The following is a 19,418-nucleotide window of genomic DNA, read 5'->3' as shown; positions in this document are numbered from 1 at the left end:
AGATAGGACCGTAGGGGTCATCTAGTCCAGTCCCTTATTTTACAGATGAAGAAACTCAGAGAGATTAAATTACTTGCCCAAGAAGCTCTATAGCCACAGTTTCTAGAGATTTCCAGGGGCCTAGTATAACATGTTTACATGTCATTTTTCACCCCTACCACTCCTCAATTTATTTTAAACTCACTGAGATCAGCATTATGTAAGTTTTCATTTTTGCATTTCCAGTTCTTATCAGTATATGGTAAGCACTTAGTGGATATTTGTTCAATTAACTGGAATTTTCATGATTCATATAAGGATAGTCTAGAATTCTCTCTCCTATTGCTGGCTTGTGCATTACTTGCTGTTGTGTTCTTTGGAGATTGGAGCCAAGACTTCAATTTCCTTCAATACATCAAGCTTATTATAGTCAGCATTACTATTTCCAAAAGATCAGATATGAACTAAAATCTGCCTTTCCTACAATTTCAGTCCTTGCCTTAATTGATGTTCTTCTCCCCCCTGGAGCCAAGCACAGTAATCCTCAAGATACTAGTTCAAAAACATCAAGAGAATTATCCCACCCATTCAATCAAAGAAACATTTTTTTTAGGATATTTAAACAATTTTATTGAGAACATCAGGATTATCAGCCCTTGGACAAGCTCAAACACTGTTATTTTGTTCATATGTTGGAAATATCCAGTGGTGAAGTGGTAGATTATATATAGTTGGTGCTCCAACTCACACCTCACAACCCATAGTCAAAAGCATCAGCATTATCCTCAAGTAGAGATCAAAGAAGCTTCTATATGTTGTCACCTCAGTGAGGCCAGCTTTGATTGTGGAGTCCTTCTCCAGGGTGGGGATCCACAACTTCAGCAAACCGTTGTGCTCAATCAGCTCTCTCATGCAATCCCAAGTGTTCAAACCAGGGCCAGATGCAGTAATCAATCATAGATACAGAGTCTCCTTCAAGGAAAGTTGTTTTCTGTAGAGTAAGATCCTCTTCTAATTTGCTGAATTCCTTGCAGAGTTCTGCTTTTTGAGCGGTACAGTCTTCCCCATTTGGTGCTATTATAAGGACATCTTTGGACAAATGGTATCTTAGAAAACAACTCCAAAATCATTTTTCGTAAAGCTTTCTCATATGGAAATAGCTTCTTTCCTGGATAAAATTCATCCAGGTATACAAAAGTGATGGAAGATTCATGTATCAGCTGATCGGTCTCCAGAAATGGTACTAGATCAAGGGGGTGTTTCTTAAAGGATCTCTTAGGCTTGTTTTTTCTGGTTAGTACTCATGACCTCATGTTTGATGCCTTTGACCTTCAGGATGAGCCAGTACTTGGATGACTCCCAGCTGGCTGGGGCCGGGCTGAGCATTGCTTTTTCCCAGGCTCTCGACCTTCTGGCAGATATTGTGTCTCCTGGTACCTGTAGCCTCTTCTCAAGCCTGCTGCTGCTGTTGTGAATGAAATATTTATTAAGTATTCATTCTTTTCAAGGCCCTGAGCTAGGTTCTGATGGATCCAAGAAGACACAATCCCAACAGTGTATGCCCTCAACGAGCTTCCACATCTCCTCTGCCCCCACCTTTCCTCTTCTCATCAAGTTAAAGAGCCAGTTTGCTTCAACCATTCCTTAGTTGATCTGTAATCCACTCATCATCCTAAGTTTATTAAAATTCTCCAAGGGTGGGGCTGAGGGATCCTTTCTCTGTGGTTTGGTTGACATTCTTTGTGAATTACTGTAATAAAATAACAGAATGATAATAGGTTCCAAGTGTCACAGGCCTCTCCAGACTTCACTGGACACACAGGCATTGCCAGGCCTATACCTGAGGCCCTCCTACCTAGAACAAAATGACCAAGCTCATGATTTTATGTAATCAATAACCTGTGAGAATCTATGGCTACCCAGTGTCATAGGTTTAAAGCTAGATAGGACCATAACGGTTATCTAGTCCACCCCTTTATTTTACTGATGAGGAAACCCAGAAGGATTAAATTACTTGCCCAAGTGGATATAAGTATTAAGTAATAGAAGCTGAATTTAGCTGTACTGGATGTTTAAGTCAAATCTAGATGTTTTAACTTAAATCTCATGTTTCTTCTAGACTACTAGAGTTCTTCTGCATCACAAAAAGGCATGGAGGAAGACTTTAATGAAAATAAAGACTACATATGTGAATAGATTAGCAGACAATACAAGTCCTGTATAATCAGAATCCAGATTTTCTGATTTAGCCTCTGAGTGATGTAGAAGCTTGGAAGGGCCCTTGTCTTACCCTCCCCCTCCAATGGCTCACTATTGTAAGGTGGGACAGAAACATCTAGGGAAGGTCAGGCCACAGCAAGATACGTTTCCAAACTGGGGGAAGGAATCTGGAGCTATAGAAATTATGGAAATTAGCTGAAAGAGAAACCAAGCAGGGACCTTCTGACAAGAGCAATCAACTCAACAAGATGAGATGGGCAAAGGAAGGACCAGAATAGAAGAGGCAAGAGATGGGAACCAGGATGCAACCATGAATCGTGGCCCATCATGACCGAGGAAGTTATCACATGACAGTCTCCTTGTTGTTGAAGAGACAGGGTATGCTGGCTCCCTCTTCTTTAATGCAATGGATTATATTAGACTTAGAGTTGGGAGGACCTAAGTTTGGATCCTGTTGTTGTTTTCAATCATTTTTCAGTCATGTCCAACTCTTTCTGACCCTATTTATTTCTTTGTTTTTGCAAAGCTGCTAGAGTGGTTTGCTGTTTCCTTCTCCAGCTCATTTTATGGATGAGAAACTGAAGGAAAGAGTAAAAGATTTGCCCAGGGTCACACAGCTAGTAAATGTCTGACACTAGATTTGAATTCAGAAAATGAGTCTTCCTGACTCCAGCCCCAGCACTCTACCCACTGAACCACCTAGTTGCTTGACTCATGTACTAACTAGAGCTTGAACAAACTTTTTAGCCTCAGTTTCCTCATTTGTAAAATAGAGATAATAATAGCATCTACCCCACGAACTGTTGTGAGGATCTAATGAGATAGCATTTGTAAAAGACCTTTGCAAACATTAAGGTATGATATAAATGCTACTATGTTAAAGGCAACAGCATGCTGGAACAACCCAGGAATGGTTGATCATTTATATTGAGTGTGTAAAGCCCCTGAATATGAGCAGCTGGATTGTGTTTCATCAGACAGAGCAAAGTTTCTGAGTGCATTGGCTTTGGTCCTAGGAGGTGTTAGTCTATAATAATGGACAGATCACTGGTGCCATCGGATAGCACTGGGGGCTGATGCCGAGTGCTGAAAATTACTTCCTTTCCAGCTTTAATACTGATATAACAGCCAGGCAGAGGAAAAACAGGGAATTTTAAAATATTTAAGCCAAATGTTTAATTTTTAAGCACCAAGGTTCTTTATATAACTTCAGCTTGGCTTCAAGGCGGGTAGAAACTTTTAGGATCCTTAGCGAACTGTCTTCCTTTTCTGTGAATGCTAATGAGTAATGCTAACCTTGAAAATGGCTCATTTTCCCAGGAAAAAGATTGGAGAAAGATGTGTCTTTTTCCTCCAAATTAAAGAAGTTATGGTTCCTGTGATAATGAGTCAATATTTCTTAAGCACCTACTATGTGCCAAGCACTCTACTAGGCAGTGAAGATACAATCAGTAAAATGAAAGTCTCTGTTCTCAAATGACTTACGTTTTATTGAGAGAAAATATGTACATATAGAAATATTTAAAATATGCAAAACAAATATGAGGTAATTTAATTTTTTTGCAATACGATCTGGGTGTGGGGTGGAGATCAGGACAAACTTCATTATAGAAGGTAGTGCTGGGCTTTGAAGGAAACTAGAGATTCAAAGAGATGAAGAGAGAGTGAATTCCAGGTATAGGAGACAGCCTGTGAAAAGACAGAGATATGTGGTATAGTATCATGCATGAACAAGAATAGACAGCCCAGTTTGGTTTGACCGTGTAGAGCATGACAGAGTAATATATAATAAGACTGGAAAGGGAGATTGGAGTCAAGTTGTGGAGAGCTTTAAATGCCAAACAGAAGAGTTTATATATGATTCTTGAGGTGATAGGGAACCACAGGATTTTATCAAGCAATGAAGTGGCATGTGTTATGAAAATCATTGATCTACTGTTTGAGAGCCAGTCAGGACAAAGTCATCTCTAGAACACTGGCCACCAGGTGATGGATTCTTTGACTATCACAACCCATGAATTAGGAACAAAAGTAGAACATCTCTCACCCCTTTTTTGGTCTGCTACAATGGCAGAGTTGGTATAAAAGAAAGTGGGGTAAAGAGTGCTAAGGAGAAGACAGATTTTAGATTATCTATAAACTGTAGGTATTCTACATGTGAACTCTTCATCCAATAGCAAATAGTTTGGTGCAGTATCAGAAGGACTAAAACATATCAGTGTTGACATTCTTGATATAATTGAAAAATAATATGTAGAGAAGTTGTAGTTAAACAGGATAGTTCACAGACTCTACTTAAAGGGGTAAGTAAAGGAGTTGGCTTAATCTTGCGTCCAAAGGTGTTCAGAAACATAATTTTATTGATACTCGTTAATCTTGCCTTAAAGGTCTTGTGATGAATATAGAATAAAACCATCCTTAATATACAAGCCATACCTCTGTTGCAGAAGATGAAGAAATAAAGACCCTCTATAAAGAACAGCTCAAGAAAGCTATTGAGTGAGCCCTGTGCCTGGTACATAGTAAGAGCTTAATAAATGCTTGTTGACTTGGCAAAAAATGCAAATGATTCCTATAAAGAAGAGGAGGAACTCTCTAAATGCCAACAGGGAAGTAAGATTTAAAACAGATACGTAGGTTGAAATAAGGGGAGATAGTAGAAGAAGAATCCAGTGGCACAATCATAAAAATGGTATTAGACTGCACAAGAATTTCTCAACCAAACTCTTAGAAAAGCCTTCCTTTTCCACTTCCTCTTCTCTAACTCAATCCTCAATCTTTTGCAATCTGACTTGTGACATAACTTAATTGAAATTGCTATTTAAATAATATTTATATTCAGTTTTCAACATTATTTTTATAAGATTTTAAATTCTAAATTTTCCCCCTTCCTTCCTCTCCTTTCTGCCCAACACAGTATGCAATCTGGTATAAGCTATACATGTACGATCATATTAAACAGTAATTTTGTGAAAGAAGAATCAGAATAAAAGAAAACTATGAAAAAGAAAAACAACAATTAAAGAAAGAGAAAATAGTATGCCTTGATCTGCATTCAGACTCCATAGTTCTTTCTCTTGATGTAAATAGCATTTGCCATCATGTGTCTTTCAGAATTGTCTTAAATAATTGCATCGATCAGAAGATCTAAGTCTAACAAAGTTGGTCATTGAACAGTGTTGCTGTTACTGTGTACAGTGTTCTCTTGGTTCTGCTCACTTCACTCAGCATCAGTTCACGCAAGTCTTTCCAGGTTTTTCTGAAGTCTTCCTGCTCACTATTTCTTATGGAAAAATAGTATCCCATTATATTCATATACCACAACTTGTTCAGTCATTCCCTAATTGATGGGCATCCTCTCAACTTCCAGTTCTGTGCCACCACAAAAAGAACTGCTATGAACACAAAACTGCTCTTTCTGAAGTTACCAATGGTAATCTCTGTCTTTGTCTCTTTCTCTGTCTCTTTCTCTCATTCTCTCTCTGTCTTTCTCACGTGCAAAATAAGTTATGTTTTTATTGATAAATTTTGTATAAGATATTATGTCTTGATAGACGACTTGAAATCTTTTTTTGGAATCTTCCCTTACTAAATCTAAGGTAAGACTGTATTCAGCTTTCAATCTCCTATTTGTCATAGGCTATAAGATGGAGTGGTTAGTTCCTCCTGATGCACCTATAGTTTCTATTTCAATATGCAGTTCCTCTATATTGGTTAGAATCAAGTTCAGAATACCAACTTCCCTCATTACTTTCTCTATTATTTGAATAATGAAATCATCATTAAGGCAAATTAATGACTGACCAGCTTTCTACTTTTAGCAGAGAAAAATGTCTCTTGATAGTTCAACTTTCTCTTCCCTGTATATCACATTTCCAAGTCAATTTTGTGAGCTATTTTCAAAATGTTTTGTCCATGCAAAAAGCTATAACTAACAATGAATGAATAAGGCTTTGTATCAGTACACCAACATCTAGTGACCTTGCTTCTTCTACAGGCAATCACTATCTCAAAACCTTGGGGTACCTCCCACACAGACTCTACGGGAGATAGGAGATCAGCAAATAGGCTCAGAGTTTGGTGAGCAAAAGAACTTGAGATTCTATGTGGGTGCACATCATCTGGGTTCCTGCCTCAAAGTTAATGCACTTTCAATCACACGATAACTAGCTCTAATGTGTAAGCTGAAAAGTTTGAAATATGTAGAGTTCTAAAGAAAAAACGATGCATTAAATGAAATATTCTGTTCAAACCTGGTGAGGAAAGCAAGGTTAGATCAAGCAGTGGTTATTAATAGTGCATACTTAATGGTACTAGAGTATTTGTAGTTCTGCTCTGGCTCTGCCTTTCCACCCAACTTAACTGGGTCAATAATACTTAGGAATGCTTATGCTTATCTGTACACAAATATATTTGATTCCATAAGCATAATTAAAGGCAAAAGAATGATTAATTTTCCCTCTATGGAAAAACTAGCTGTTCCAAGCACACATCCATCACAGACACCAGCATTCATCAGGGTGTAGCTTATCCCAACTATAGGCAAAGTTCCTAGGAGGAATCAGTCTCCTGAGTGCTAATATGGCAAAGTCAGCCCTTAAGTGAGGACAAATACTACATTGACAATCAGTGTAATTCTGCAAATCCTATCGACTTAATTGCCTACATGTGGATTACCCATTTGGTAGACCAGCACTGGAAAATCTTTTGTCTCCGGTGTTGGGTAGCATCAGCAAACCTGTTGTTCAGAGTCACCTTCCCTGCCACCATCAGTTTCTTTTTCTTCAGAGAATATAATTGAGTTGCCAATCTACATGCCCTTCCTCCTACCTATAGTATTTACAAAATGCAATGCACTTAGTGAAGTTTGAAACCTTAAACAGATTGAATATATATTATATAATATGTATGTGTGTGTGTGTGTGTGTGTGTGTGTGTATGTATAAATTATAGTGGTAATAGACATCGTCATTGGTGGCAGTGCTGTTGGTGGTGGTGATAGGGCATCCAACATCCCAGAGTATCCAATCCACTCTCTTTTTTTCACAAAGGACTTAACTATCAATTTTGTTGTTGTTATTGTTGCTTGTAACTTTAGTACCTCAATGTAGCTAAGATGTCATCAATGAGAACATCTTCCACTTCTGCAGCCTAGCCATGAAGTCTCATCTTGTGGGACTTGCAATGCCACACAGAAGGTCAACCCAAGATGCTAGAGGCCTTTCTCTAGGTCAGGAGCCCTTAACCTGAGGTCAGTGTCTGAAGACAGTTCTTCATTCACAGCACTCTTAAACTTTGATGACTGTCATTAGCACCCTATTATTGTGCCCAACAAACATGTAAGATCATAGGTCAAAGCATAATAATCACATTAATAGTTGTCATTTCCATAGAGCTTTATTTATTTTAGATATGTATGCATGTGTCTGTATATAGAGCTTTAAGATTTATAAAGCACTTTACATACTTAATCTCACTTGAATCTCATAACAAGACTTTGAGGTCTTTTTATCTTCACATTGCTGATGAGGAAATTAAGGACCATAGATTTAGAGCTGAAAGGAACCTTAAGGGTCATTGATTCCAATCCTCTCATTTTACAAATGAGCAAATTGAAGCCCTCAGAGATTAGACAATTTGCCAAAGGTCACTCAGGTACTGACAGAACCATGTGGGAGTCAAGGTCAAGTCCTGTGAATTTTTCTACCATACCATATTGGCTCCCAAGTAGATAATTGTTGTTGAAGTTCTGCTGAGACACCTAACAAAGGACATCTTCTGTTATGAATTTAAACAGAGATTAGCAAGGGAAATAAACACCAATATGGTTGCTATCTCTTTATGCTTACCTGTTCTGTGCATAAGGTTAGAAATCACAGGTTGGATTACAGATGAAAGGGCTTGCCAGGAGAAAGTCATTGGGGTAAGGAATAGCCAAGGTCAGCAGCAACTTCATTTCAGGCAGTGCTATTACAGAACAAATTAAATATAGCTTTCTAAGACCTCCATCCAACACTGACCAATGGCAAATATTTAACACATCAAGAGAATGGAAGGAACGGTCACAAATCATATTCTCTTGGCTCAGGGGAGGAAGATGGAGTCTAAATTTCACTGATGTCAACCATTTTAAGCTTAACCATTAGTACTAGGCCAAGAAATACCTGTGGCATTTGCAAACTGAATTTTCAAAGGCATTATTTATGGGGCAACATAGTCCTTTCCTTTACCTTTCAATTTTTTAGCCAGGCTAGGCTGAAGCAATAGCAAATCAGGAACGTTTAGAGATAATGAGTTGTCCAAAGATCCACCCTAGTAGCTTTTTTCCTTTCCTACCCTTCCCAAAACCTACTTTCTCATGAAATCAAGTATAAGACTACTCAAAAGTAACGATAATAGTAATAATTATTAATAATTAATTAATTAACCTAATAATTAATTAATTAATTGATAATGCTTTTGAAGTTTTTACAGAATTTATTCATTATAACTTTGTTGAGTTAAGTATTGTATCATTATAATTATGACATAATTATTATGTTATTATAATTAGAGCAGCTAGGAAGTATGGTGGACAAAATATTGCACCTAGAGTTAAGAAGGCCTGAGTTTAAATCTGTCCTTAGACACTCACCAGCTGTGTACCCTAGGCAAGTTACTTGACCTCTGTTTTCCTCAGATTATCAATTTGCAAAATTAAAATAATAATAGTACCTATTTACCATGGTTATTTTTAGGAAAAATGACATCCCTGGAGAAAGGATAGTGTCCCTAAATCCCCACTAAATATTTTCTGTCCCTTATAATCCCACTCTCTGCAAGAAATCAATGGACTGATCAGAGAAAGTATTCTCACCTTCTTCTCCCATTAACTTGTTAGTCCTCATGAATTAATGTTGTAGGCCATATTTTAAATTGTATTTTGAAAGAGGGACATGGTTGTACCATGCAGCCAATGACAAAGGTGTAACTAAAGAATGGAAGTTACAGGGAGGCAGATATCTGTCCAATGTATATTCTTTTGGATTCAGTGATTACCTGCGTACAGAAGATTCATGAATCCATATATCCAGAGCCCATATCTCTCCTAAGGTCCAGTAATGCATCTCCAATTGTTTGCTATATTTTTCCATTTCAGATTTAAATATCAAAATATCAAAAATGGAACTTGTCATCTTCTCCAGTAAACTGACCCCTCCTTTCAAATTCTCTGTTTCCATTCATGGTACCATACGATGGCAGAATTGGAATAAACTCCAGAAGACAGGGAGGCCAACCCACATATGGAAAATATTACCTTTTCTAATATTCCCAACAAGTCGTCAACCAGTTTTTGTTTGAAGTCCTCCCATGAGAGGGAATCCATTAATTACCTTCTGAGGTCAACAATTCTAAGTTTTAAAACATTATTTCCTACACTGAATCTTCCTCTCTGCAACTTTGACTCTTTGTTCTACCTTCTGGGGACAAACAGAATAAGTTTAATGTCTCTTCCACATGATAGTCCTATATATAATTCCCCTAAATATCTTTTCTAATCTAAAGATTCCCAATTCCTTCAATGATCTCTATCTAGGTAGGTCTCTAGTCTTCTGAGCATACTGGTTGCTCTAACTCAGAGCTTTTCAAAGTGTAATCTATGAAATCCTGTGGATCTCCAAGACCATTTTGGGGGGTCAGTAAAGTCAAAATTATTATGTAATAATTCTAATAAATTATTTATTTAACCAACATAAAGAAAAAACCCTTTGGCATCCCCAGTTTTTTTTAAGAGTATAAAATGTTCCCAAGACCAGAAAGTTTGAGAACCACTGCTCTAACTAGTCAGGGTTCTTCCTATAATGTGATTTTTAGAACTGAACAAAAAGAACTCCATATGTAATCTGTCTAGGACAGAATACCATCAAAGTCAAAGCTTTAGCTTTTTTAGCTACTATATTGTATTGTTGACTCATGTTGAAGTGGCAGTCCATTGAAGTCCCTCTATCTTTTTCCAGATGAATCCTCATTCTTTCCCCATATTTTCTTTGTGCACTTGTTTTTTTTAAACCTGTTTTAGAATTTGTCTTTATTTCTATTTAGTTTCATCTTATTAAATGTGGCCTGTTAGAGTAGTTTGTGGAGAACTTTGTAGATTCTTACTTTGGCATTCATTGTTTTGACTCTTCTTCTGGGGCTTTGTGTCTATCATCTTCTCAGTCACTCAGGCTTAAAGCCTTGGATCCATCTGATTTTTCCCTCTTTCTCAGTTCCCTTATCCAATTACTTACAAAGGCATGTCTGTTCTATATATAAAACGTCTCTCATATCTATCACATTCTCAAGCTTAATCTTTTATAACCCTGGTTCAGGTTTTTATCACCTGCTGCCTGGGCTCTCACAATAACTTCCCTAGACATTCCCTTTTCCCTAGTTTATTCTTTCTCCAATCCATCCGAAACATACCTGTCAAAATAATTTCCATAATGCAAAGGTCTGATGAATGCAGGTCACTCCACTGCTCAAATATCTCCACTGACTCTCTGTTGTCTGTGGAATAAAATACAAACTGCTCAGAGAAGTTAGCATTTAAAGCTCCAACCTATCTTTATGGCCTCAGTTCACGTAAATCCCCCTCAAACATCCTATAATCCCAGCCAAATTAGACTGCTAGCTACTTCCCAATCTAAATCTTATTCTGCTCTCTTCTGCTGCCATGAATGCTTACAATTCATCCCTGTGACTAGAATGTACTTTTTCCTCATCTTGGCCTATGAAAATCCTTTTCTCCCTTTAAAGTATAGCTCAGGTTTCCAGTCTTCCATGCCATTTTATTTAATGACTCCACTTTCTCCCATCCTGAAATTTTCCTAGAGCATTTTGTCTCAGATCTCCTCTGTCGCATTACCCTCTACCTTGCGTTGCCTTTATTTGTACACCTATCTACCTTAGTAGTCTATAAACAACTTGGGGGCACAGACTATGTAAGTTTCCATCTTTGTAGCTCTAGCATCTAGTGGAATGTCTAGCAGGAAGTAGGAATTCAATGCACATTTATTGAATTGCACTGGATTAGAAGTGAGGAAGAATTCCCTAATAGTATCATAGAGATTCAGATGAGAAATTAAGGATAGAAGGCTCATTAATAGCAATTGATATTACCATAAAATAAGGGTAGACTAAGCACTTTTCTTACAATGGCCCACTGAGGTAGATGGGTGAAATATGTTTATTTCTGATTTTACAGAAACAATATCAGGTACATTTTTATACAAAATTGTTATACTTGGTGTCAATATCTTCTCTTCTATTTCTTCCCCCTATACATACTTTTTTCATTAATTACTTATTTTAAAAAGTCAGATTAGAGATGTTTAATTGCATAGAATAACAATTACCATGAGAAAGAAACCCTTACAAGGAGACCAAAATAACTAAATACTTCCTCAATCAGACCACATTTGACCTGCTTCGCAAGTAGAGAGTTGTGCTAGCCAAGGGCAACACTAGTATCAAAAATAAACTTATTTACAAAATGGTACAAGATCATAAAAACTTATGGTTTCAAAAAAAGTAGAAGAAGGAGAAACTAATTGAAAGAAAACTCTAAGAGACACTCATTTGAAGTCAACTCAAGGACATTTAAGAATGAAAGTGGAAATAGGAAAAAATGAAGGAAACATGGAAAACAGCTGTAAAGATTTTTGCAATTGATTGTCTCATCATGAAGGTCAGCGAAGCCACCAGGACTGTGGCAGCTAGCTGGTACAGTGGATTTGAAATCAGGAACTGCTAAGTTCAAATCCAAACTCAAACCCAGGTCACTTATTAGCTGTGTGACCCTGGGCAAATCACTAAACATCTCCCAGTCCTAGTTTTCTCATCTCTAAAATGGACATAATAATAGAACCTAACAGGGTTGATGAGGATTTAATGATATAATATTTTTAAACACAGTACCTGTCATGTAGTATTCATTACCTAATAAATGCCTATTCCCTTTTCTTTCCTACCCTACCAGAGGACTGTGAAATTACTGTCCCGGATATGTTTCTTCAGGAAGTAGAAATATTTTTGAAGAAAATCAGGTTGGACTTTACTAAATATAGGCAGAGGAGGTCCATAAAGGAAGTAATATGATTCCAAAGGCACTGAAGGATTCATTCACAAGGCCTTGGGATAAAGGGAAATTACTAAAATGGGAAAACATCAGACATTATTATTATTTTTTAAAAAAATCTGAGAGTACATCAATGACTGTTTATCTATATCTCTACTTTCTTATCCATATGACATTTTTATTAGAATAATCTACAAATACATTGAGCACATCCTTGATGAGGGTACTAAAGGAAACAGGAAAATATGCCACAGTAAATGAAATCTTTATAATAAGACAAATGACTGCAGATACACACAACATGAGATCCCACTGTACTCATTATTTCCTGACTACAAAAATGATTTAAATTGGTAAAAAGCAATGCCCCCTCAAAAGTTCTCTATTCCAATAAAAGGTCTTCCATATATATGCTCAAAATCTACAAATTCATAGAATATCAGAGTTGGAAAGGTCTCTAGAGATCATCCTGGGGTGGGGAACCTGTGGCCTTGAGGCTACATGTGGTCTTCTAGGTCCTTGGGTGAAGCCTTTTAACTGAATCCAAGTTTTATTGAACAAATTCTTTAGTTAAGGGGATTTGTTCTGTGGAATTTCTATTTAGCCAAAGGGCCACACTGGAGGACCTAGAGGGCCACATGTTGCCTCAAGGCTGTAGGTTCCTCATCCCTGAATCTGGGACAAGATTCATCTTGACAGCATTCTTGATTAGTGGTCAGGAGGGTCTGATGAAGAGATATTGTCAGTTTTTTTGTAGTAAAGTAAGGAGGAAAAGGCTAGTTGGGGCTAGAAAACCAATAAAATTTAAGGGTTTGCTTTAATACTTTTTCCTCAAGAATTAATAATTGAATTTATTTTTAATGAATAAAAACGTTTATTAAATACTTATATGTAAAGAACTGTGCTAAGTACTGGGGATATGAATACAAAAGCAGAAGCAGTCTCCACCATTTTCACTGATAAAACTATATTTATCATGGTGAACCATTTGACAGTGCCAAAGATTTTAGTGGTCAGAATTTTTTTTTTCCAGGTCTTAAATATCTCAGGAGGCTAGCCTCCTGAGCTATTTCAATGTAGCTTCCTCACTTGACCGTTGTTTGGGCCCTGATTGGCTCAGAGTGAATCTAAATAGTATTGTTTTAGTTTGGCCAGAAACCCTAAGGGTTCTCTCTTCCCAAATTGATGTCTTTTTTTTCACTAGGTTAAGAAGCCATCCTCTGCCTCATTTTTTTTTTTTTACCTTGCCTTAGTCACTGAATGGGCACTGCCTTAGTCAGACTGAGACCTGAGAAAGACCTTAACTTGAAATGGCCAAGATCTCCCACTGCATCCAGGGTCACATCTAGTCATCCTGTATCTTGATCCTATATCTTGCCACTGGATCTGGAAGAGAGAGTGAGGCTGGTAACTTTGCACAGCTCTGCCTCATTTAAATCCAGTTCACTTGCAAGTCATGGCATCACCTTCCCGATGTCATGGTCCTCTTCGAGAAGGAAGGACAAAGAGCAACAACAAGAACAGGTGGCCCTGTAGCACCTGCAGAATCAGCTGTCAGCTTGTGTCTCTAAGAGGACTGTTTCCCTAGATGATGGCTCTGACCAGTGGTTTGGTAGGTGCTATTACTCTCAGGGTTCTTGGACTCAGGGTCTTGAGATGTCTTCATTGGAGTCTGATTGGAGATGATGTGTGGTGGTGGTTTGACTTATCTGGCACATGCCTATCTCAGGGTGCCTCATTGCTTCAGAGAGGCTGGCTTACCTGCCCTGTGGGCAGCAGTTGGTAGAGATGGCAGATCCCTTCTCTATAAAGGATGCTCCCTTGAATAATGACTATGGGACCTGGACTGGAAGCAAGGCCAGAGACTTGGGAACTACTAATCCTTAGCCTCTTATGCTTACCAGCCCAGAGATGACAGTTGGTCAGGAGTTGGTGTTGGTGATGGTGAAGATAGTGGGTCCACTCTTCAAATTGGTTGCTTTCCTTCAAGAATAAGATGAATAGGGAAGAAGATACCTGCAGGCAGCTCCCTTTCCATCCTAGCATTCCTTCTATCTAGGGCAAAGCTAGGTAATAGTGACCTCCCTCAGTGTTGTTGGTTACAAAAGGATTAGCCTCTGTTCAAGACAAGGTAACAGAGCCTCAGATAGAATTTAGTCTTTTTTTTGGGGCAAGTTTCATTTTATTCTTTGGCTTTATACTCCTAGCACCCAGCACAGTGTCTGTCAGAGTAGGTGCTTAATAAGTACTTACCTGTCACACAGAGCAGGTGATTAATAAATGGGCATTCATTCCTCATATCTAACTTAAGAGTTGCTAAAATTCCTCACTGAATGGTTATCTAGCTTTGTTTCCTCTATGCTGTATTTGTAAAATTGATAACTTTATGGTAAAAATTCAGGCCCCCCGATGTTTCAGGCTTAGGAATCCTACTTGGTGGTTGTTAAATCACACTGCTCAGGTAGTTACCTATTGTCTGCTGGCTTAGGGAGCCTGCCCAAGGACTAGTGCTTTTCTGTCAGATTCTCTGAATTGTCCAACGACTCCTTACTCTTGTCTGGAGATGAGATGTTTCCACTTCCTAAGAGCTCTCCCCTCCCCTCTTGTTAGCTCCAGTTTTCTTGTGAACAAAACTCATTGCTTCTTTTAATTGTTGTTCTTCTTCTCCCTGGATTTCTCACCACCCTCTCCCCAGTCCCAACATGCAACAGCTTTCTGTTCTTTTTCCCAAGGGAAGTCATTAGCATTGAGGCCTTGTCTCTCTTCTGAGAGGCAAAGAGACATTTCTATGTTTATTTCTGTCACAAGAAGATACTTTAAGCTTCATTGTCATTATGTAAGAGGCATGAGGCATAAACATACCTATGCTCAAGTTCCCACATACTGTTCAGGTCTCAGTAGCAAAAAAATGATTCAAGACTCATAAAGTGCATCATGGGAATAGCGAGTCAGTAGAAACCATCTCCTTTAGTCATCAGCTAAAAAATATTAGACATATCATTTATCCATAGACAGCTAGGTGAGTGTGCTTAGCACAGTGTTAGGTACATTTGTCGTTCAGGTGTTTGAGTCTTGTCCAACTCTTTGTGAACTTATATGGGGCAAAGATACTAGAGTGACTTGCTATTTCCTTCTTCAGCTCATTTTCCCAGATGAAGAAACTGAGGCAAAAAAGGTGAAGTGATTGCCCAGGATCACATAGCTAGTAAGTGGTTGAGGCCACATTTGAACTCAGGTCTTCCTGACTCCAGGCCTGGTGCTATATTTACTGCACTATCTAGCTGCCCATGTCTTGTACCAGCTAGTTGCTATAAAAATGTTTATTTCTTATTTTTCAACATTGTATTAGAAGTGTTAGCTTTAGCAATAAGAGAAGAAAAAGATGAAGGAATTAGAATAGGCAATGAAGAAAAAAAGATACCACTCTGCAGATATGATAGTATACTTAGAGAATCCTAGAGAATCAACTAAAAATTGCTTGAAATAATTAACAGCTTTAGCAAAGTTATGCTTTGGTTTAGGGGTGCGAAGAACTCTGAAATGCAAGGGTACAGGGTAGGGCTCTGCCTTTAAAGAATGCAACCACTCAAGCCTTTTTTCAGTCCAAGTAATGAGCTTATTATGATACTGGTTGAGTGGGTAAGATTTCTACCAAATCCAGGGTATTTGTGATGGCAATACAAGAGGGCCAGCCTCCTAGTGAGTCTGTGTAATTGATGAGGGTAAGATTGGTATTTTATACAGAAAGACCTTAGGAAGATCTGGATGGGATTAAAGAATGGAAAATAGCCTGAACTGGGACCAAGTGCAGACTGTGGAAAGATTTAAAAGTAGGAGAGTCCCAGAGAAAGGGCAGTTAAAAGGATTATTGACTGGGATGGGCCCAGTGCCTCAGGTGAATGCCAGAGATTTGGGTTCAGGGGCATTGGGGTCCACATTCCAAAGACATGGTCTTTTCCTTTTAGGGGTCCCTCTTTAGCACCCCATTGATAGCAGGGTATAAAATAAACCAACATAAATCATTGTCATTTCTGTCTATTACTAACAAAGCCCAGTAGCAAGAGAGAGAAATTCCACTTAAAGCAACAGTAGACAATATAAAATATTGGGGAGTCTACCTGTCAAGGCAAACTCAAGAATTATATGAACACAATTACAAAATACTTTTCACACAAATAAAGTCAGATCTAAATAATTAGAAAATGTCAGTTGCTCATGGGTGGGTCAAGCTAATATAATAAAAATAAGAATTCTACCTAAATTAATTTACTTATTCAGTATCATACCAACCAAACTAGCAAAAAAATATAGAGCTTGAAAAAATAATAACAAAATTCATCTGAAAGAGCAAAAGGTCTAGAATAGCAAGGGAATTAATGAAAAGAAATGCAAGAGAAGGTGGCCTCACTGTAGCAGATCTAAACTGTATCAGAACTATCTAAAACTATGTAAGGACTTCTAAAACTGTATTATGAACAAACAGTCTTCAAAACTACTTGGTACTGGCTAAGAAGCAAAATGGTGGATCAGTGGAATAGGTTAGGTACATAAGACACAATAGTTAATGACTATGGTAATCTACTATTTGATAAACCCAAAGACTCCAGATTCTGGGATAAGAATTCACTATTTCAGGAAAACTAGGTAGGGAGGAGACTGGAAAATAGTATGGCAGAAATTAGGTATAGACCACTATCTTATACCCTATCCCAAGATAAAGTCAAAATGGGTACGTAATTTAGACATAAAGGATGATACCATAAAAAAATCAGAGAGCAAGGAATAGTTTGCCTATCAGATTTATGGAGAACAGAAGAATTTATGACCAAACAAGAGACAGAGAACATTATGAAATACAGAATGGATAGCTTTGATTACATGAAATTTAATATTTTTCACACACAAAACCAATGTAATCAAAATGGGAAGGGAAGCAGAAAGCTGTGAAACAATGTTTACAATGAGTGTCTCTGTAAAAGGCCTAATTTCTAAAATATATAGAGAACTGAGTCAAATTCATAAGAATACAAGTCATTCCACAATTGATAAATGGTTAAAGTATATGAACAGATAGCTTTCAGAGGAAGAAATTAAAACTATCTATAGCCATGAAAAAATGCTCCAAATCACTATTGGTTAGAGAAATGAAAATTTAAACAACTCTGAGCTACCATATTACACCTATGAGATTGGCTAACATGACAAAACAAAAAAGATTATAAATGTTGGAAAAGATGTGGGAAAATTAAAACACTAATGCACTGTTGGTAGAGTTATGAACTGATCCAACCATTCTGGAGAGCAATTTGGAACTATGCCCAAAGGGCTATAAAACTGTGCATACTCTTTGGTCCAGAAATACCACTACTAGGTTTTTATCCCAAAGAGATCATTAAAAAGAGAAAAGGACTCACACGTACAAAAATATTTATAGGAACTCACTTCGTGGTGGTGAAGAATTGGAAATTGAAGGGATGCCCATCAATTGCGTAATGGCTGAACAAGTTGTGGTGTATGAACGTAATGGAATACTATTGTTCCATAAGAAATGATGAGCAGGTGAATTTCAGAAAAACCTGGATAGACTTGCATGAACTCATACTGAGTAAGAGCAGAAGGAGGAAAACATTGTACACTGTAGCAGCAACATTGTGTGATAACCAACTTTGGTAGAGTTTACTCTCCTCAGCAATGTAAAGATCTAAGACAATTCCAAAAGACACTTGATGGAAAATGTTATCCACATCCAGAGAAAGAACTATGAAGTCTGAATGCAAATTAAGGCATACTATTTTCTCTCTCTCTCTGTCTCTGTCTCTCTGTCTTTCTCTCTCTCTTCTCTCTTCTCTCTCTCTCTCTCTCTCTCTCTCTCTCTCTCTCTCTCTCTCTCTCTCTCTCTCTCCTTTCTCATGGTTTTTCCCTTTTGTTGTGATTCTTCTTTCACACCATGAGTAATATGAAAATATGTTTAATATGATTATACATGTGTAGCCTATAGTATATTGCATGCTATCTTGGTGAAGGTGGGGGAAAATTTAGAACTCAAAATCTATAAAAGTCAATTTTAAAACAAAAAAATTTAATTGAAATTTTAAAAAATATTTATTCCCTTCCTTTACCCCCTTCCCTTATCCTCTCTGACTCTAAAGTTTCATCATCTGCATAAGAAACAAGTTAGTTTAATGAAGTAAGAAATCTTTTCCAGCTTTGAGATTCTATATCCATCTATACACATACATTTTGTTGTTTAGTCATTTAAGTTGTGTCTGACTCTTCATGAGCCCACTTGGAATTTTCTTCGCAAAGATGCTAGAGTATTTTTCCATTCATTTCCTTCTCTAGCTCATGTTACAGGTGAGGAAACAGAAGTAAATAGGGTTAAATGACTTGCCCAGGATCACACAGCTATAAGTGTCTGAGGCTAGATTTGAACCCATGAAGAGAAGTCTTCCTGATTCCAACCCTAGCATCCCATCCTATCACTCTGCCTCCTAGCTGCTCCTCCATATCTAACCTATTCATAAATCCCTTAGGTTATGAAAGAGTTGTAGCTGCCTTTGAACTGAAACATCCCTGGGCCTTCTTGTTGCCTTTTTGTCACTTTTTTTCCCTTCAAGAAAACCAGTGATGTTCACTGTCCCCTGATTTCACTTGACCTTGGAGTCAGAGGAGGAAAGAAGAAAAGAAGCTTTTATTAAATGCTTACTAAGCGCCAAGCTCTCTTCTAAGTGCTTTACAAATATTATCTCATTTGATCCTTAAAGTATCCTCACTTTACAGTTGAGGACCCTGAGGCAGGGGTTAAGTGCCTTCCCCAGGGTGAAGTAGTTCATAATGGTCCAGATTTGTACTCAGGTCTTCTTGACTCCAGGACCAGCCAGCTTTGTTCAGTTACAGATTCTGTTACTTACTAGTCATGTATTCTTGGGTAAGTCATTTAAACAACGTGGACCTCAGTTTCTTCCTCTGCAAAATGAAGAGGTTGAACTTGATGACTTCTGTGGTTAGGATCTATTAAACTCATGATCTGTAAAATGAATTTAATAATTATAATGATACCTACAGCACAGATGATGGTGGTGACAGACTAGAAGGTAAAGGAAGCATTGCAGAATCTAAG

At 37.7% G+C, this 19,418-nt stretch overlaps 1 pseudogene; it reads right to left on the bottom strand.

Moving 5' to 3' along the window:
* Positions 1 to 730: 730 nt before the first annotated feature.
* LOC140502295 (glutathione S-transferase omega-1 pseudogene) lies at positions 731 to 1,365 on the bottom strand (annotated as a pseudogene).
* Positions 1,366 to 19,418: the final 18,053 nt, after the last annotated feature.

The sequence above is a fragment of the Notamacropus eugenii genome, chromosome 4 (assembly GCF_028372415.1).
Source record: "Notamacropus eugenii isolate mMacEug1 chromosome 4, mMacEug1.pri_v2, whole genome shotgun sequence".
Lineage (NCBI taxonomy): Eukaryota > Metazoa > Chordata > Mammalia > Diprotodontia > Macropodidae > Notamacropus > Notamacropus eugenii.
This window is presented reverse-complemented; position numbering and strand designations above follow the sequence as displayed.